The 15,515-nt window shown below is 47.1% G+C and overlaps 1 protein-coding gene across 1 annotated transcript in view; it reads left to right on the forward strand.

The window, feature by feature from the left end:
* The first annotated feature begins 2,173 nt into the window (after positions 1-2,173).
* The window catches only part of LOC144723360 (protein CBFA2T1-like), a 78,068-nt gene continuing 64,726 nt past the window's right edge, over positions 2,174-15,515 (forward strand). Inside the window, exon 1 of the mRNA XM_078602100.1 lies at positions 2,174-3,163. The gene's annotated coding sequence lies outside the window, so the exon portion shown is untranslated. The remainder of the gene's footprint in view (positions 3,164-15,515) is intronic.

Consider the following 15,515-nt stretch of genomic DNA (forward strand, 5'->3'; position numbering starts at 1 on the left):
GCCCGACAATGATCGCTGTACACGTGCGTGTGAGTGTGTGGTACAAATGCTCTCTTTGGGGCTGGGGCACAGACCGTGAAACTTCACGTGCATGTTTCTATTCTAGAATTGTCGTTTTCTCCAGATTATAAGACGCAATGTTGCACCACCACCCCTACCCCCCCCTTGTTCACATAATTTAAAGAACAAGTTAGCGGGGGGGGGGGGGGGTCTTGTAATTGCGGTGGGTGAATGCGTGTAAACATATTTGCATAACTTTGCATAGACCAACGTTTGTGCAACCAACCTAACTAAACTAGATATTATTTATTTTTACCAGGTATAAGGCTCACTGAGCTCTGCGACTCTTTTATGAGAAGCAACGCTGTCCAACCACATGGCCCAACGTTGGCTTAAAGTTGCCACGGCCCAAGCGTTGGCACTTGTTGTGTGTGTATGTGTGTGTGTATGTGTGTGTGTATGTGTGTCTGTATGTGTGTGTGTATGTGTGTGTGTATGTGTGTGTGTATGTGTACAGATATAATGGGAGGCTGATCGACGCCCGGGTGCGATCAAGGGATGGCTCCCTATTGGTCAACCACGTTATGTATGCCGATGATTTGGTAATAGCTGCTCATTCAGAAGAGGAGTTGGAGACGCTGCTGCTGAGACTGGAGCGTGCCACTAAGAGGTGGGGCCTTACCATCAGCCCCACCAAAACTAAGCACCTGCCTGGGTATTTTGTACCATCTGGCACTCCACCCCCACAACTCCCAATCGGTGATGGGGCAGTTGTGGAGAGAGTGGAGAGTTTCCCATACCTGGGCAGTGTGCTTATGACCGGCTCCAGTTTATCAGCAGAGGTCTCACTCCGAATCAGTCGAGCGGCAATATCTTTTCATCGGTTGCGTAACGCTGTGTGGAAGCTACCTGGTCTGTCGCTCCGCACGAAGCTTCAGGTCTTCTCGGCCACGGTCATTCCCTCCCTTCTCTACGCTTGCGAAACGTGGACCCCCCTAGTGGAGCATCTTCGCCGGTTGGAAACATTTAGGCTGGCCTGCCTACGATCCATCCTGGGTTTAACCAGGCTGGATTGTGTGAGGAGCTCACAAGTCCTTGAAAGATCTGGGCAAAGTCCTATCAGTGAGCTCCTCCGGCAGGCAAGGCTGCGTTGGCTGGGTCATGTAGCCCGCATGCCCAGCCACCGCATGCCTAAACAGCTTTTGTTCGGCCGGATCGAGGGGGCTAAACGGGCGCGGCACGGGCTAGAGAAGAGATGGAGTGATGTGGTACAGGAGGACGTGGAGCTGAGTGGACTTGCCGATGACTGGTACCAGCGGTGTCAAGATCGGCCTCAGTGGAGGAGGCTCGTGAAGGACGCTACTGGGCAGTTGGAGGCAGTCGCCCTCCAACAACAACGGAGGGCGGAGGAGCGACGCTCACAACAACGAGCGGAGCGCTGGGTGGCTAAAGCACAGCAAGTTGGCACAGTAGGGGGCACAGGTGGTGCATCAGCCACTCGTCTCGGTCATCTCGGTCAGTCGACCCGTGGCACCTGGGTCTGCCCCGTGACCTCCTGCCAGCGGGCGTTCGACACTTCACGTGGCCTCAGGGTGCACATGGCCTGGCACAAGCGTCGTGGTGACGTCACCGCCACTTAGTGGCGAATGGCGGTTGTTGTGTATGTGTGTGTGTATGCGTGTTCCACTTTACTGGGAGGGGAAGTTTTTTGGGTGGCGTCTTACTTTCGGGAGCGTCTTTCAATCGGGAGAATACGGTGACAGCGCGTGCACGAGAGAGAAGTGGAGAGAGAGAGATGATGGGTGGCTTAGGGGTTGTGGAAGAGAGCGAGCGAGAGAGAGATGGGTGGCTTAGGGGTTGTGGAAGAGAACGAAATGATGAACGAAGCAAAGTGCCGACTACACCGAGCATCTTTTTATTTGCTCTGATCGTAAAAAAGAGCGAGCGAGAGAGAGAGAGATGGGTGGCTAGGGGATGTGGAAGAGAGCGAGAGAGAGAGGAGCGGTGTGGGAGGGCTCGGGGTAGAGAGAGAGAGACACAGAGAGAGAGAGAGGAGTGGGAGGAGAGTCCCTATGCTAATGAGGGCTAGTGTGACGTGCCGTAGAGTGGTGGTGGTGGTGTTGGGGGGAGGGTGCTGGTGGTGGTGTTGGGGGGGAGGGTGCTGGTGATGCTGTGAGCGCACACGCAGCAAAGCCGCTCCAGTCTGGTCCGCTCGCTCACACTCGGCCGAGCCTCTCTCCTCTCCCCTCCTCCTCCTCTTCCCTTCTCCCTGCCGCCAACTCCACCTCGGCACCGCGGACGTAGACGCGGCCACGCCGCAAGCGGCACCACACGCACCGCACACGCAGACGTCGTCGGTCGCTGTGGACCTCTCGCTCTCTCTCGCTCGCTCGCCACCTTATGCACCACCGTAGGACACACACAACTTACACACAACTTACACACACACACAACGTACACACACAACGTACACACACAACGTACACACACAACGCACACACACAACTTACGCACACACACACAACTTACGCACACGAACGCAGCGCTGGCTAAGGGAGAGAGATAGACTTTGCGGGCAAGTGTTCAACACACGCACAAAGGCGCGCAGCGTTCCGCCGGGCAAGGCACACAACCACCAACACCACCACCAACAACAACCACCACCACCACCGATGGGAAATTCGCCAGCCGTGAAGCAATGGGCACGGAAGACGAAGCCGTGATTGCGGAAGAGGAGTAGAGAGAGCTGTTCCCCAGCTTGCCAATTCAGATCGCACTATTATTGTACCTTGTACACGTTACACACATATATACACATATACACACACATATACACACACACTCGGCATCACCACCGTCTGGGCGCGCGTGTTGAGCTGAACCCGCGACCACCACGACACGGGGTCGTGGTGCAAGTGAAGCAGTGGCAGCAGGCGGAGGCACCGGTGGCATTGTGTCGCTCCTTCTGTGTAGGGGGGCTAGGGGGCAGCTACCCGCCACCGGCTTGTGTGCACGTCAAGTGTGTGCGTGTGTGCCCGTAAGTGCCATCCTCTGAACTCATTTCTCTGGAATATATCAAGCCAAGAAGACACCACCATCATCATCACCAGCAGCAGCAGTAACATCGTCTGCCTGCCCTGCACCCTGCAAGGCGGGGATACAGGTACATTGTATGCCGGGGTACTTCGCCAATCTGTCGGCTTTGTGGTGTGTGTGGTGTGTGTGGTGTGTGTGGTGTGTGTGGTGTGTGTGGTGTGTGTGGTGTGTGTGTGGTGTGTGTGTGTGTGGTGTGTGTGTGTGTGGTGTGTGTGTGTGTGGTGTGTGTGTGTGTGGTGTGTGTGTGTGTGGTGTGTGTGTGTGTGGTGTGTGTGTGTGGTGTGTGTGTGTGGTGTGTGTGTGGTGTGTGTGTGGTGTGTGTGTGGTGTGTGTGTGGTGTGTGTGGTGTGAGAGAAGTGAGCAGCAGGGCTGTTGGAAGGCAGCAACCACTTCAATTTAAAATTAGATTTGTTGTTCGACATCAATAAGCGGCCATACGAAGAGGGACTTAACAGTGTGCAGACACAAGCCACGGCATTGCTGAAGGGCTCTTGTGTGATGGTGATTCCTAGTTGCACTTTGAAAATTATGTGTGGATGATGCACGAATTCTTAGACTATAACTACATTCACTCATCTGAATTGTATGCGCTTGCTGATTATGTCTATTTTTTAATCTGTATATATTTATCAATGAATGTATATGCCGAGGAGTAGTTGATTAGTCAAAGTGTGCGCAACTGAGCGAATACAAACACTCGATTCGACTTACGGCATTGCCGTGTTATCTGCGCCAATGCGTGCCGAATCGCATAGTCTCGCGTGTTCCACGTTTGGTCGCACCTGGCGAGGTGAGATCGTGTGCGTCTCACCTGCACGCTTGTTGTCTTGCTCTGTTGCGTGATGAAGCGTACAAACAGCGTGCACTCTGATGTACTCATTGACAACATAGTTGTGTGTGTGTTGTGAGTTACGCACTTGATGTAAAGACGCACTATGGTGTAGTGGGTAAGGTTGATGCAATGTGTGTGTGTGCCAACTGATATTTTGTACACAGCACACAGTGTATAGTAGTAGCACTATACATTGAATATGTCCGTAGCTAATATGCATACTTAAAACGCTAATCGGGTGCACGGTTAAGGTACTGTGTATTCCAGTGTATATAACATTACTGTGTTAATTTATTTCACACATTGTAGTACATAGTACTGCAATGTGTGTAAGTATTGATTCCTTCTTGCATAGGCCTACATGGCAATACAGTCCTGCTGTCCATGCAGTATGCAGCACAATACACAATCGGCTGTATGTACAATCTGTTGAGAATGTTTCATATCTTTGACGTCTAAATTACGGTATATATATACCAAATGTGATAACGACAACCACATGTACATATGTTGATCACTCTCTTCTTTGTGCATGCTATCACATGCACTAACAATGGGTACATTGATAACGTAGGCTTCTACTGATGTATAACAGCCAAGTCATGCACACATTTAGCAATGTTAGTGCCTCTAAAATACTTTAATATCCGTAGTGTATGCATGTATGTGTGCGTGTGTGTATATGTATGTGTGTATATATGTGCGTGTATATGTGTGTATATGTGTGCGTGTGTATATGTGTGCGCGTACAACATTATTGTCTACATGCAATGTTGTGCACTGTATTTCCACCACATGTCTTGTGCACACTTAAACAATAGCGCTACCTTCTCTATTACTAAGCTTATCGGTGGTGTCTTTGCCCAGTATCAACGTTTACGTTAATACACGAGCCAACAGAGCACGCCTTGGAAGATTTTGACAATGCCTTGCAATCTGACAGCTATACTAGCCACGTCTGTTATACACAATGTCCAGTAATATTGTTGTTAATACGAGAAGAATGCATAACATCGGTCACCATCATGACAGTAGCCTTACAATCCCATACTGACGTTTCCCTATCAATGTCCAGCGACCCTATTTATGTATTAGTCCTCCATGTGTATGTGATAACGTTACAGTATTTGTCTGTGTTTATTCTGTACGTGCTGCATGTATCTTACAAGGCTTACCATGAAAGCAATAGCTTTGTCTGTCTTATGTGTTGTGCAAGCACACACACACACATATACGTATTGTGCAGACCGGAGTATCACGATGCAATGTGTATTACATAGAGGAACAAGCACACACAATGTACACAATGCTCTCATGTTGTATACACGCCTGCTATTGTACATGCAGCACACGGACATTTAAAAATGCACCACATGCTGGAATGGTTCGAGAAATACAACTCGATTTGCACTGCACAACACAGTTATGATGTGTACACTATATACCGTTCACACACACACTATATATTCATACATACAGATACTATTCAAACGACACACACTGCAGAATCATACAATCACACAATACTGTACAGAGCTGTGATGCGTTGTAAGGTCAGGGACCTTAATCGTCTAATGTGTGTAATACATTATGATTTCCCCCCCCCCCTCTGTGTGTTAACATGAACGTGTTTAATGTATCAGAATCGGCAACGATTCTTGTTCTGTTTAAACACGGATGCTCGAGTAGGAGCACCGTGCCACATGGAGACCCCCATTGCATTATTATTGAAGACGCACTTCTATGCTCACGAGTCTCTGTCTTCTAAAGAGATTCGGTAACGATTACATAACCATTAGCACAAGCAGCTGCCGTGTGGAAATCAAGTTTATTTCATATCAACGGCCCTCCACGATGGATTCAATTTACAAAACCGGAGTATGAAACGTGGTTATGCAATACATGCATACTGTGGCGTTGTGTGGACATGACTGTGTGTAAGCCACATGCTGTCTTGATAAATTGCGTGTCAGAGGCTTAACATTGCGCCTACTGCCCCAGGAAAACCTGAGTTCTATCAACTCGACAATGTTCTCTTTTACCAGGTAAGGCCCACTGAGCTATATGGAGCGACCTGCCCATCACGAATGATTGCTCAACGAAGTGGCTTATCACGTGGAAATTGACAGCAGCCGAATACTCTAAACGCACGTTTATTCTAACTGTGGAGGGATAAACCGGATGGCTCGGATACAAATCCATGCGACCACAGGGAGAGAGACACCGCAAACCTCAAATACACAGCAACAGCAGCAGGCGGGGACGTACGGGTCGGGTTCGACCCCACGACCTCCTGTACACCAGGCGAGGTAGTCAACATCTCATAGCCACCGTCGTCCCAATTCCTGGCCATGCACAGCATTTACCGGTGGCAAATTGGTGTCCTGTACCCAGCCTCATTCGTGCTCGTATCCCCTAGGTCGGCTCGGCCTAAAATTAGTACCTGGTGTATTCGGTTTCCGAGATGAGACACACACGTTTTTTTTAAACTCAGTGTGTAGACCTTAATATGTGCTCGCTAAAAGTTAGGTATTGTGTGTCTTCTCCATCAGTACGTACTGTATAATGCAGACCTCTTGTGGTTTTGTAACAATCCTCCAATGCTTTAGATTAAGGGGTAACCTACCCACCTGCAAACTGTCTCTACGCAGTAGTAGCATGTCTCGTCTGTGCCGCAGTGTTAAGCACAATCTTGTTTAAATGCCACCATGTATGGAGCTATAGATTAGAAAGTTGATGTGCGCATGGCAAGCGGTGCTGCCCTCTATGGCAAAGAGTCAAGAATGCAGGCAAAGACCGAAAAAAAAACCGATACACAAATGCTCCAACATGCACAGGCAGGACAGAAACACACATTCACACTCACACACACGGACACAGATGGATGGTTACGCAGACAGAAATACAGACACTTGGACAAGCACACAGACAACACGTTGATGCTCGGGATACATCGTGACATAGAGACACACACATGCACATGCTGCACTCAATTGACACACAGACCAGGACACAACAACATTGATTCGACAAAAGCACAGACACATTGACAGGCATATGCAGAAAGAGACATTGACACGCATGCAACAGGCGCGTAGAAATACACACATCGACAGAAATGTGCAGACAGACGACGCACAGACACACACACACGGCCATGCAGACACGCACAGACTGACAGGCAGCTGCTGTGGTCAGGGGCAAATAGGGGGTGTTGGCGTGGAGCTGTGTAACAGACGGCAGAGCTAAGTCAGGGTTCAAAAGAAGACACAGGGGTTGGGCATAATCTCTCCCCACGCTGTGTGAAAAGTGGCCATTCAGTGGGACAATGGTGCAGACGTGGTGCTGGTGTTGTACGAGCCACTTGCGAGTCTGTCTGTGTGTGTGTCTGTCTGTGTGTGTGTGTCTGTGTGTGTGTCTATGTGCGTCTGTGTGTGTCTGTGTGTGTCTGTGTGTGTGTCTGTGTGTGTCTGTGTGTGTGTGTCTGTGTGTGTGTCTGTGTGTGTGTGTGTGTCTGTCTGTCTGTGTGTCTGTGTGTGTGTGTCTCTCTGTGTGTGTGTGTGTCTCTGTGTGTGTGTGTGTGTCTGTGTGTGTCTGTGTGTGTGTCTGTGTGTGTGTCTGTGTGTGTGTCTGTGTGTCTGTCTGTGTGTGTGTGTCTGTGTGTGACAAATATTGCGGTAGCGCAGCGGTTAGCGCGCTGCGCTACGAACCCGGCGACCCGAGTTCGATTCCCGCTCACGGCCACCGACGCAGGTGACGTTTATCTGAACCGGTCCTGGGGCCTCCCCAAGGTCTCCAATGAGTATCTGGTGCTATACGTAAACATCGCCACTAAGGAGACAAAGGCGGCCGTGCGTGGTGCTGGCCACCCATTGCCTCGTGTGCCGTGTCGGCTTTCATAGGTGCTCGCTGACAACAATTCGCCCAACAGTCTTTTGAAGCTGTACGGGGGATCTTTGTCTTTTATGATAAATATTGCATCAATTTTATTTAAATTTGTACCTGTTCCTCGTGTTGCACTTGCAAAGACGTTACTGCATTCGTGTAGTCAGTCCTCAACAGTGTGTGGCGTCAGTCTGGGTGGCGATGTTGCAGGAATTCCCAACCCGCAGTTGGAAACTCGTGTGCGAGTAGTTCACATTCGAGTTGGTGGTCGACCCAAGACGATGTATGATCTCTCTGCGATCGATACATCATGTATCACTTTGTAGGATGGTGGTCGTCCTATGGAGAGACTGGCCCCCACCATGCCAATGTGGAATTGTCACTGCTCGCTCAAGGCTACCCGTTGCCCGTGTTATCGGGGAGATGGATTCACGTTTTTAATGACTCCACTGTTTACTCTCAGATTGTCATTTTTTAAATGTTGACGATGACACAAGGTCTTTAGCGTTCACTTTGCATCAGAGGAAATGCCTTTGTAATTCAGTAACAAATTGTAAAATTGACCATGTGGCTGTGATTGTTGAACTGTTAATTACGTGGAAAGCTGTCGTGCCACGTGTGTGTTTAATGATGACCAGGGCATCTAGGTGGCTTAATATTAGTGAAATATATAGTGCAAAGCATTGCGTATCATCATCGACAGTGGTCATAGAGAGAGCTGCAGTTCGTAAATAACTAAAGTCCTCATTTGATTGAAGCAATTGGGTTGCGCTCACCTTTTTCAGTGGCCCTGAGTCTGCTATTTAAAATTCCACATTCCCATGGCAAGGGGCAATCTTCAACATAATAATTTCCCACAAAGCTGTACACATTCAATTACCCACGCAGGGGATGGTCTCCTTATTAATGATGTCAGATATTGCATATATTGTAACAGTACAATATAGTGCTTGCAGCTAGCTGGCTCGATATCATTGTCATCGTAAGAGCTTCCCTTTGCATTAAAACCCCCACTGCTCTGACAGCAACCGTCTTAACATTACCAGCTGCCTGTTGGTACGCTGCACGCCAATATATGTCTGTTGCCGTCTCACAACACAGCACCATGACCATTGTTGGAAGTGACTGTGGCAGCAAGTGCTGGAGGAGCGTAGGTGGGGAGGGCGACTGTGGCGCTGACAAAAAAAAATTCCTTGCGGAATTTTGGCAAAGAATTTGAAACTGGGGTTGTGCCATTGGGGGGGGAGGGGTGGCACTGGGTGGAGAATTCGCGTTCTGAAAAGTCCACTGCTGTGCGCGTTACTGGGAAAATAGTCCTGCACTGGGAGGGAGGGATGGAGAGAGAGAGAGAGAGACGCACACACACACGTGCAAAAAACATATTCAATATAAGATTTCCCTTTCAAAATATCTGTGCTAAACAGAATTTTACATGTAAATAATACAAAATTTTGCAGACGAGCTGCGGAGAAAGTCCAATGAAAATAGAGCCTCTTTGGCAGATGAAATTACACGTACACTGCAGTGTATACATACAGAAAACATCACTGGTGAGATAATTTTGACTTGTATGGTGCTTTGGTTTAGAACGCTGGTCAGAAAGTGGAATGTTATAATCCACCTTGGGGAAAATAAACTCGGCTCATCACAAATCTTTGCAATTTTTTTATATGCAGTCACCTTTAAAAAAAACCCCGATACATGCATGATTTCTGATGGAGATCGTGATGGTTATGGAGCTTGGTTTTTTGATCGTGGTTATGATGACAGTAATGTTGATGGTGCCTGTCACGTGATTGCTGACCACAGGTGATGATTGATGTCTGACGATGATCACAGTGGTAATGGTATTGACGATGGTGGTGGACATACATAGATGAAACAATAATGAGGACAATTATGATGAATACATAAATGCAGTACTGTAACAACAAGACTATAAAGATAATCATGACGGTGCCAGTGAAGGTAACAAAACAGGACTTGTGTGATAAACACGATGTCAATTGATGATAACGGAAGGATGGTCACATTGATGTCTGGATAGCGGCATTGGTATGAGAAGGCAAGGTGGCATTGGTAAGAACGATGAAGGGATTTGACGACGACGACGGTGGTGTGCTGGTTAATGACGCCGCCGCCACCACTGTAAACGGTAGGGAGCCCAAACGCTCCGCCGCTTCGCAGGAAATGGGATCCGCGCAATTATTTTAACGAGCTCGCCGAACAACTGACGCGGAACAATCATAGGAGGAGAGAGCGCGGATGAAATGTGCTGACGGATTGCCACTTGACGTGTGTGCGAGGGAGTCGTGTCTGCGCGTCCGTGTGTGTGTGCGCGCGCTCGCGCATGCCGTGCGGGGGAAGAGGCGAGAAGAGGTGGTGGATGTCGGGGAAGGAAAGAATAACAGAAAAGGGAGACTGAGCCCCCCCCACCACCACCCACCAAAAAATGTGGTTGCTATTTATCTCATAGAAACTGAAAAATATATATATATTTCAAATCGGCAGAGTAGAGGTCAAATATTTGCTTCTGTGAATTACAGCAGATCTGTGGTTTCACCTCATGCCTCCCTTCATTCCGACCACAACAACAATGGTGGACCAACCGTGGTAGATTATGTTCACCGTTACGGTCGAGTACACCCCAAATATAAAGGGTTGGATGGAGTAGATCCGTGTTATATTATCCAAATCGTCAACGCGCGCGATTCCGTTGTTATGCATTTGTACGAGACGCATATTGCAGTACAGCGAGCGTGGAACTTTGGGCCAGTGTCGGGGGCCACGTCGGATCAAATAGCTCCAATCGCATGCCAACGTTGCGTGTTGCTGGGTAATTCGTTCGTGCGATTCTTGCGGCCAATGGAGGTGCGTGCTGCAATGTTACAGAAAGGAAATCGCTTCACGAGTGGTACTGTGACCCTGGATTGCAGCAATGAGTGGAGTCGTGAAGGTAACGAGCGCATCGTTTGCAGGCTTACGGGGCTATTAATCTAGAATACAATGTTTATCGTAAAAAAGTGGGACTCGTCCTGATCATGGTTCTTGAGACTCACCGAGGCATCTTTAGATGATTTAGATTGAGATAATTCGGCTGCTGTACATTTCCACGTGCTCAGCCACCTCATTGAGATATCGATTGTGGCCAGGTCGCTTCTCAAAAAGAAGCTAATAGCTCATTGGGCTTTACCTGGTCAAATACTTGTTTTTTTAGCGATTTATTTACCCTTTCCAATATTTTGCACTCCGATCGTGGTTTTGTGGTCGTTTGTTGTTGTAACGTACCTGACCCGTCCCTACTGGACGTCTGCGAAAAAGAGCTTCATGGCTCATTGGATTGCCCCGGCATGAATACATATTCTGATTCTAGGTAAATGGAGAGGCTCTAATATCGTTCTCTGTTATCGTGTTGTGGAATCGTGATTGAGTGCCATGTAAGTGGAATCGAAAGAGAAAATTGCTTTACAAAGGAATCACTCAAAATGCCGTGCTCATCCCTTTGAGGAAATAATTGCTGTTTAAATCGAGCAATGCATGTTCACGGCTTTATTTGAGGCTGGGAGAATGACATTAAGTGTGTGTGTGTGTGTATTTGTGTGTGTTGTGTGTCTCACGATAATGCCATTTCTCACTCTCTGCAAGATGCTAGTTTTGCCATTGTTGATGTATGAATACATGGAAATACAGTGTAAACATACAACATGCAAAGCTAACGTTAGAGGCAGGTTTTTATTTTTTGCAGTGACGGTACTGTCATTACAAATCTTAATTATAAATACACTACGTTTATTCAGCTAATTATGCTGCTTATTTTGCCGTTATGAAAGCCGTGTAGGGTACTGTGCCTATCTACGGCGTTGCTTAGCGACGCCATTGATTGCCAGAGTGATCCACCTTGGAGGCAGTGGGTCGGTGGATCACGTGTAGATCCGTGACATTCCCAACCATACTCTTTGGTTCTTTCGGTAAAGTCACGTAGATGAAAAATAATAATAATAAAAATTATAATAAAATTAAAAATAAACTAATTAAATCACAACGTTTCGAAGGCAACAGCCACAGCAAAATTACCTGATGACAGAAGCTTGTGTTGCCTCCGAAACGTCGTGATTTAATTTGGTTATTTTCATTTATTATTTTTATGATTATTTTTCATCTACGTGACTTTACCGAAAGAACCAAAGAGTGGATCCTTGCAGTCACGAAAACTTCAAATCTAGTATTCCCACCGCTCTTAGGGCTGAGAGGTGGCTAGCGAGTGGGCGGCGTAGCAAGCAAGTGGTTTAATTAACCCATCTGTGTGGACATTAGAGGTTGTTATCCCCGCCGTACGCGCGCGTGTGTATTTCTCCCAGGTGCTCATGCTTCCCTCCCACGTGAAACTACAACATTCCAAATGGCCATGGCCAAACATCATCAGTGCAAGACCCTCCTGAAGAGAGTCACGGCACTCAGTGAGGCTTTCTTTGCCTGATTAGTGAATTGAAAATGACACGATTAATAATACCGTGCGATGAATGTGTAATAGCTATAGTCAAAACAGAATCGCAATGATAATACTCTGCGATACTGTCCTTGTGACGTCAAAGCGTAACGAACAGGGCTCATCTGCGTAGGTTTTTCTGAGTCACTGGTGTACTTTCCTCATTCTTCTGGCAGGGAGCAGTCCATCCATTGTTTCAAGTTTATTTTGTTTAAGCTTGTGAGCACTCAAGAGACCAAGATTAGCCTAATTTGCAAGAGTGATCGAGGTCTTCAAAATAACAAGATGAATGCTGTTAAATGACCATGCCTTTAACCAAACTCAAGAATACGTTTTTTTATAGCAAGGCTTGAATGTTAGCGCCTCTAGTGGAGCTGTTGTACGCGCTGCCATGGATGTATCGTTAGTTTGAGTCGATATTGAAATTGATGCATCGTTCCACCCCTATGATTACTAACATTTTAAATACTCTGCTCTATAATACCATACGGTATTACTGTCATAATAACCCACCGGTTTATATCCCCAATCACTGTGCCGCATCTTTATCAGACACAGACAACGGTCCCGCATTTAGTCTCATAGAAAAAAACATAGGGAGAGGCTTGCAAGTGTTGTGAGCGGAGCACCTCAAAGTAATTCGGGGGGCGGGGGCTGTAACGAGGGTCTGGTGATGCCAGGCAGCACCCAACCAAACCAAAAACAAAACCAAATAAATCCAACCAAACCAAACCCACCCACCCACCCAACCATACCCACCCAACCAAACCAACTCAACCCAAAGCCCCGGGGCCACGATTTCGTCTCACCGTTGCTGCCGTCGTTGTTGTCGTTGTTGTTTGTACACCACCACCACCACCAGAGCGCCCGTTCATTGCCGAGCGAGCCAAGTTTGGGTTCTCAAGACGTTTGGTGACGGCGAGGCTCACAACGAAAGCAGCAGAGGCCCCCCCCCCACCCATTCTGTGACACTTGACGCTTGAAATGGTCAAGCCACCGTGAATGACCTCCACCCACCCGTCGTGAACAGCGGGGTTTTTTTTTCCACCGCCGAATGTTTTAAATGTTAGAAGCCTCTAGAAACCAACTAACTGTACATTGTAACATCTGTTTTGAGTTGCTCTACATCTTCCCCTGGCCATGCGCGGTTATCCTAACAATACCTGGTGTCTCTCCCTGCAATGTCTTCCTCTTTATACGTTGCCAAGGTCATTGCATAAGCCTGCTTAGGATGGTTTCTACCAGTAGCATGCACATATGCAATACTGTGTGGTCATTACTATACGGTATTAAAGCGTGTATAAACACTTAACATTTTTCAACCCTTAACCAATCCACTAGTGGTTGAAGGCCACCTACACTGTGCTGATTATGGGGGTTGTTTGATATTGCTTCACCATTCTGGTGAGTGTGAGCTGGTGAATGGGCGATCAGGGGCTACATTTAGCTATCATTCGGCACTGATCTTGGCTGTGGCCATGAATGTAATTTGGGTCACTCGCTGGGCTCGTAAGCAAGGTGTGCTAACCATTGTCCCACCGCTGAATACGTGCACCGAATATAAGTCACAAATTCGTCCAGTTGGTACTGTGGTTTGAGTGCTCAGCTCGCGTTCGGAAGGATGGTCACCAATTGGCTTGGCGCGTGTCAGTTTTGATGTCGAGAAAATGAGTACACCTTTGTGGGAAGCCATAAGTGATTTCTAGGCATACATTGATTTGAACGATGCATCAATTCGTTAACATCCATATTTACGCTCACCACATGTGCTCTGAATCACGGGAGTGAGAATTGATTATTTACAGCCGTACAAATGTACACGTGGACGCCATGATGTCTTTACATTTAAGCTCTTTGAGCTGCCAAAACTGTTCAGGCGAGAATGAAAAATCGAGAAACAATGCAAATTCGACGGTACAAACGAGACCAAAATCACGTGATTCTTTCATTGAATTGCGACCATAATTATGAGAGTTTATGTAATCTCTGGGCCGTGGGGGTGTATATTTACATGTGGTTGTGGTTATCCTATGGACAGACTGCCCCCAGCCGTGGAAATATGCAGAGGTGGGACAAAGTCATTGTTATGCAAGTCCAAGTCGAGTCGCAAGTCATCAAATTCATGACTCGAGTCTGACTCGAGTCCAAGTCACATGACTCGAGTCCACACCTCTGAAAATATGTAATTTTCACATTTGACTCAGGCATGCCAACAAAGCAAGTGCCCTCCATTTGTTTGTATTGGGAGGCACTTTGACTTTAGCTTAATGAGCAAAACAAAACCCATTCAGTTGTGTTATTAAAACAATTGCAAGGTAGGTAAGCATTGCATTTAAAGCCGATTGGCCATCATTGTCATCAGCCAAATTTAATTAACTGCTGGATGAAGGGCTCCCTACCTCCGTGAAAATGGAACGTTGGATCCAACGTTGGTCCAACCACATACTCAGACGCGTTCCATACATCCACTCCTTGGCTGTGACTCCATCGTTATTCCTGACCATCGGTCATCATCCCTCCTGGCGATACGTCCTGCCCAATCCCACATTCCTTCGCAGTGTGGACCCGATGTCTTTAACCAATGCAGATTGGGTATTTCGTATAGAATTTTCTCAGTATTATGATTATTATTGTTGGAAGGAGATTGCACCCGGGCTTGTGTGTCAGTCTCGAAGCCCGGCTTGCAAAAGGCAGCGGTGAGCGTGCTTGTTCCTGATTTAATGTTGCCAGGGAAAAAGCTGAGTTGGCGTAAACCTGAGTATGGAGCAGACAAAACAACCACTGGAATTCCACTCACTGCTGCTCGAGTTGTCGTTTTGTATTTGCGGGATGTGTCAACAACAACAACAAAAACCACTTTAAATTAATACATGGTGTACGTCACGATAAGAGTGCAAATGTTTCTTAAATATACTGTACAATTGTTCGTACAAAAAAATTATGAAAGATTGGAAAGATGTGTCAGGTAATGCCGTTCATGAGTTCCTGGGATATAAATAAAAAATGTCATAAAACGGTATTAATAATTTAATGTCCATTTTAATATAACTTTATTGCCGATACAGTCATATCAGCACCTGGTCTGGGATTTACCTAGGTGCGCTCAGCCTAAAATATGTACCTGTGATAATGAACATCAGCTTGGAGAGACATTATACGTAGTCAGCTGTGTGTGTTATTATGAACCCAATGCTGACCTGTTCAACTCGCTTGCCT

This window comes from Lampetra planeri, chromosome 17 (assembly GCF_965212315.1).
Source record: "Lampetra planeri chromosome 17, kcLamPlan1.2.h2, whole genome shotgun sequence".
NCBI classification, from domain to species: Eukaryota; Metazoa; Chordata; class Hyperoartia; order Petromyzontiformes; family Petromyzontidae; genus Lampetra; species Lampetra planeri.